Source organism: Danio aesculapii, chromosome 14, assembly GCF_903798145.1.
Source record: "Danio aesculapii chromosome 14, fDanAes4.1, whole genome shotgun sequence".
Taxonomy (NCBI): Eukaryota; Metazoa; Chordata; class Actinopteri; order Cypriniformes; family Danionidae; genus Danio; species Danio aesculapii.
The window spans coordinates 12,775,872-12,781,871 of record NC_079448.1 but is presented as its reverse complement, the minus strand read 5'-3'; the positions used below and the strand labels follow the sequence as shown (position 1 = coordinate 12,781,871).

The 6,000-nt window shown below is 28.7% G+C and overlaps 1 protein-coding gene across 1 annotated transcript in view; it reads left to right on the top strand.

The window, feature by feature from the left end:
• The first annotated feature begins 5,366 nt into the window (after positions 1 to 5,366).
• Positions 5,367 to 6,000, top strand: part of slc43a3b (solute carrier family 43 member 3b) — a 35,900-nt gene continuing 35,266 nt past the window's right edge. The window contains exon 1 of the mRNA XM_056472585.1: positions 5,367 to 5,525. The gene's annotated coding sequence lies outside the window, so the exon portion shown is untranslated. The remainder of the gene's footprint in view (positions 5,526 to 6,000) is intronic.

Sequence of the window (6,000 nt, the reverse complement as noted above, 5' to 3'; positions counted from 1 at the left end):
GTTCTCTCCTATCTGACCTTTTAAACAACACACGCTCCAGAAATAGTGTAACACTGGCACACACAGACCCACTGACAGCTGTTACTGCTGGTAACCAATATACAACATTACACACACACACACACACACAAACACACACGTAGTAGGAATAAACAGTATTGACACGCATCCAAGTACTCAAAAGTCAACATATATGACAGAAATAGTCTTTGAAGACATACAATCAAATCAATGAGCTGGCTTAACTTGTTGGACCTTGTTGACCCTGAAAAACAGTTTGTATGATACAATATGAGGTAACTTTTTTGTTAATTATTATATTCAGATAATTTAGTTACACTTTATTTAAAGGTGGCATAGTTACAGTGTAACTAACCATTTAACTACTGAGTAATTGTAATTAATTACATGTACTTTATGGTTAGGCTTAGAAGGTGGGTTAGGTTTAGTTACATGTAATTATGCATCATTCATAGTAATTACATGGCACGTGTCACCTTAAATTAAACTATGTCACCTTAAATTAAAAGTGTTACCAATAATTACAAATATAAAATTATATATAAGTAAAAACATGGTACGTGCATTGTACTACCAAATTATTAATTGAAATGTAGGTAGTAATTAAGGCCACTTAATATAAAGTGGGACTGAGAGCTCTGCACTTTGTCTTTTGCTCATTCACTTTGAATGTGTTCTTTATCAAAGCAGGCGGTGGTTCATTATCTGAGAGGACATGTTTAGCTCTTCTTATCCTTCAGAGGAGCATCTCTTCCTTCAACACAAAGCAGATGGTTGTAAAAATAAACCGCTATCTTTGCTCTCATGCGATTATGTGCTATGGGTTGTCCTCTTAGAATCAACAGATGTGGATGTGCATTTCACTTTATTTCATTTTTAAACTTTTCATAACCTTTTAATTCAATGGATTTTTTAAATGGAGATATGATGCTATAAATATCGTGAATAAAATATACAGCTGTTGGAAGGGCATCCGCTGCGTAAAACACGTGCTGGATAAGTTGGCGGTTCATTCCTCTGTGGCGACCCCTGATTAATAAAGGGACTAAGCCAAAAAGAATATGAAAATATACAGCTGTGGAAAAAGAAACTTCTTTTGTGATGTTTTTTTTTAATGACTTTATTGCATGACTACTTTTAAACAAGATTTTTAAATAAAGTTTAAAATAAAGCTAAAAAAGGCAGATTATAAGCAAAAAACACCAATTAACATTTTACTCAAAACACAGACCTCCCCCCCCCCCCCCCAGAGTTGTAGCCTATAAGCTTGATTTGAGTTCAAATGTATTTATTTGTGGGATCAGATGTTTCAAAAGTATGTTTTGCTGTAGGGCACATAATGTAACAAAGTCAATAAAACAATTAAAAGGTAATCGGATTACATTTTACATTGAACTTTTTTTTGTGATAATATTTTTCATACTGTGACACCATGAACTGCATATTTACAAATTTTTACCATTATATGTTAGTTTGAATGTTTGTTATTGGGCTTTTTACATTAAATATATCTTTTGATATAATGATTATTAATATAATGATTATGATATGTGTACATGCACATGTGTGTTTATAAATTTATCTCTAGTATTTTGTTCCCTGCATCAAATTACCATGAAAATGATATTTATTTACATAGAAATGCAAGTAAATAAATGCAAGTAAAGTTTATATTAAATTAAAGCTATATTTTGATAAAATTTAACTAATTAATTCTCTGTAATTCTATATTTAATTATATGTAATTATATTATATAAGTCTATTGTGTGTATATATATATATATATATATATATATATATATATATATATATATATATATATATATATATATATATATATATATATATATATATATATATATATATATATATATATATATATATATATATATATATATATATACAGTTGAAGTCAGAATTATTACCCCCCTTTGAATTTCTTTTTTCTTTTTTAAATATTTATCAAATGATGTTGAACAGAGCAAGGAAATGTTCACGTATGCCTGATAATATTTTTTTTCTTTTTTTATTTTTTAAAAAAAAGTTTAAGGTCAAAATTATTAGCACCTTTAAGCTATCTATATTTTGACAGTCTACAGAACAAACCATTGTTATTCGATAACTTGCCTAATTACCCTAACCTGCCTAGTTAACCTAATTAACCTAGTTAAGTCTTTAAATGTCACTTTAAGATAAATACTATTGTCTTGAAAAATATCTAGCCAAATATTATTTACTGTCATCATGACAAAGATAAAATAAATCAGAAATGAGTTATTAAAACTATTATGTTAAGAAATGTGTTAAAAAAATCTTCCCTCTGTTTAACAGAAATGGGGGAAAAATACAGGGGGGCTAATAATTCGACTAGTAATTTTGGTTTGGCTATATATATATATACTTCATTACATTATGATAAACTATGATAAAATATAATATAATGATACGTGTACATTAAATGTGACGAGGCTCACAGATGGGTTAGATGTGACGAGACGTTTTGGTGTCACATTTTTGTCACTTTTGCAAAAGTTAATTTATATACATAGAAAGCATATTAAATGCACATTAGCATGCTAGAGTACATAAAACTAATGAATTAACTGTTGACACAACTTAATAAATAATTTTTAAAAAAGTATATATATATATATATATATATATATATATATATATATATATATATATATATATATATATATATATATATATATATATATATATATATAGGGCAATAGCTCCACTGGGAATTGCATCCATAACTATCGTGGGGTAGGAATACTTTACTTAAGAACTCGGAAAAAGAAAGTAAAAAGTCATTAATATTTAAAAGTTCTTAAACCAATTAGGAATATTATAGATTTATTTTTAGAACAAATATGGTTATTCCAGATGTGATACCTATGGGGACTGAAGTTGTGTGTATATATTAGATGCCATGCCAATATTACTTGTTTATAGAAATTGGATAATTTAATAGGAAGTTTAGAAATATTATAATTACATAATTACAATATTATAATTACATACTAACAAAAAAGGGAGACCACCAACTTTAGATAAAATATACTTGGGAATCAGGATTATTCAAAAACTGCATCAACCAATTTATCTTGAATGTATTATTCATGGAAGAAAAATCGAGAAAGTTTAGACCCCCATAATCATAACTGTTTATAATAAAGATTTTTTTATATAGTGTCTTCTGTTTTTCCAAAAAATTTACAAAATTCTATCAACCTCAGCACAGAAAGACTTGTTCACAAACAATAAGAGAGCAGGATATGTTACTCACGAAATACCCTCTGTTTTGGAAAGTAGTGCCTTTGGAGCCAGGAATTAATTTTTTTTTGTTTTGTTTTGGCAATTACTGGATCAAAATTTAAATTACCTCTAATATTGTCATCTTTGCAAATAGTTATATACAAAGAATATGTGTCATGACAATTTCAAGAGAATAATACGTAGATGCGCGCTCATTACAGAAGGGGGCACCAGATACACACATATTTACTCTTCAGTTAACAATCTTTTAAAATAAGGTAATAATAATCTAATCTAATAATAAAATGCATTTATTTTGGTCAACTGCACCGTATTCTTTCTCCATTGGTTGTCAAGTTTGCTTCCCATATCTACCCCCATTAAACATCTTAGTATATAACTTCCCTTTTTAAATTTGTTGCCAATTTTTTTATGAGATAAAAGCTAGATTTGAGTCCATCCTTACTCCAAGCCTATGTGATCAGTTTTCTGTTCTGATTTCAACAAGTCTAAGTAAAATATACTTTTATAGTCATCTTAATTTACATCAATAAAACTGACTAAAATACTAAGTTAAACTTTGAATAATTTTAAGCCTGATTAACTAATTAAAATAAGTTAAAGTATAGGCTAACATAAAACATTTGTTGTCATGATTTTATTATTATTATTATTATTATTATTATTATTATTATTATTAGTAGTAGTAGTAGTAGTAGTAGTAGTAGTCGTTGTCGTAGTAGCAACTTTTCAGCACCCCCACAATAAAACAAAACAAAACAAAACAAAACAAAACAAAACAAAACAAAACAAAACAAAACAAAACAAAACAAAACAAAACAAAACAAAACGGAACAAGACAAGACAAGACAAGACAAGACAAGACAAGACAAGACAAGACAAGACAAGACAAGACAAGACAAAACAAAACAAAACAAAACAAAACAAAACAAAACAAAACAAAACAAAACAAAATAAAATTAAATAAAATAATAAAATAAAATGTGGCTACACCATATCAAAACAAATAACTTCCTTATTTGCTGGTTGTGTTGAAAATATTAGTATCCTGACTTTTGCACAATGTAGACATAAATTATCATGTTCTTGCATACTATTGCACGAATGACTGCCTGACACATAAATATATTATTGTATTCATGATTCAATCAAAATGATTAATTAGTTTAAAACTAGTTGCTATAAATTTAGGGTGCCATCTGCCATAAAGGTTGCCTTCTTATCAGTGACTTGTTTGTCACTGAGTCAGTGTTATTGATGCAAAGTATAGGCCCTTCATTACCAAACACCAGGTAAATAGGCTAAATTAAGATACAATTATGATTCATTCACAAACTGTTAAACATTAAACTGTCGCTTACTTTAAAACTATCCTTCATCTAAGAGATCACAGTGATATATGAATATTTGATCTTATATCTGTTTGCAGATGTCAGATCATGACTCAGAAAGAAAAAGATTGCTTACTTAATTAGTCATTGCAATGATGAAGGGAAAATAGGTCAGTTGATGGAAGGTTTGTGGAGACATTTTATGTTCCCCCATGAAAGCAATTTTTGGCATTTTTTATATAGACAAATACAGTCATAATATTTGTTAAATACAGTATAATTTAGTATTTTATATAGTACATACATTCTGGTGTGTCCAACCCTAATAATAATAATAATAATAATAATAATAATAATAATAATAATAATAATAATAATAATAATAATAATAATAAATAGCTATTGTTATTTTATTTAGATGCAATATTATTATTATTAGCCCTATTATTATTATTATTATTATTATTATTATTATTATTATTATTATTATACGAATAAGATTAATTATAAACTGACTTAAGAATTAACTTCAAAACTCTAAATGTAATCAGTTCATATTATTCACTTCCTCATGGGTTAAGCAAAAAATAAGCCTACCAAGCACAATCATCTTAAAATCAAAGTGATGAAAGGCTCTAGTGTTATCGGACGGTTGCTATCATGTGATTAAATAAGTGTACTGTAAATCGGTTTTGCTGATGTCACAGTCAGATGTCTTCGTTCACAATGCAATATTCTGCTAATGTTTTCATGTAGAAACGGGACGGTGAATATGAAGTGGTCGTGAACGCGTAAACGCTGCTCAAACGCTGGGGTGTTTCGGCAGTGTTTCAGCACCAGCATCTTTGGTCGCTGTTATGGTGCAGCAAAGCAAACGCTTCTGACCGGTGAGTACGTCATCCATTTCCTTTAATGTGAACACATATCAAAGATTCATGATACATATGAATGTGAACGTAAATTCACGAGAAAGAAGCTCGTTGAGCACAACAAAACTCGAAGGAACTGTCATTCTCTAAAGACAGAGAATTTGTACCGATAGTAGTTTATTGGTATTGTTTAGTTTAGCCTAATGTATTTTATATAGCGTTAGCTAATAGCAGCATGCTGCTTGATTTTACCTCACTGTAGGTTCTATAACCATTTGATGTTTATTTATTTAGCATATTATTTTATTTCGACGTATTGTCTTGATAGGTGATGTGATAAAGGTAAAGCAAGCTAAGTTAAAATCAACGACTTTGCAAAACCACCAAATATTGACGAACTGAAAGTGAAAACTAGGAAGGGTGCACTTGAGGCCAACAGATATTTTAAAATGGAACAAAATGATGCATCTACATGGGTAAAATACAAAACATA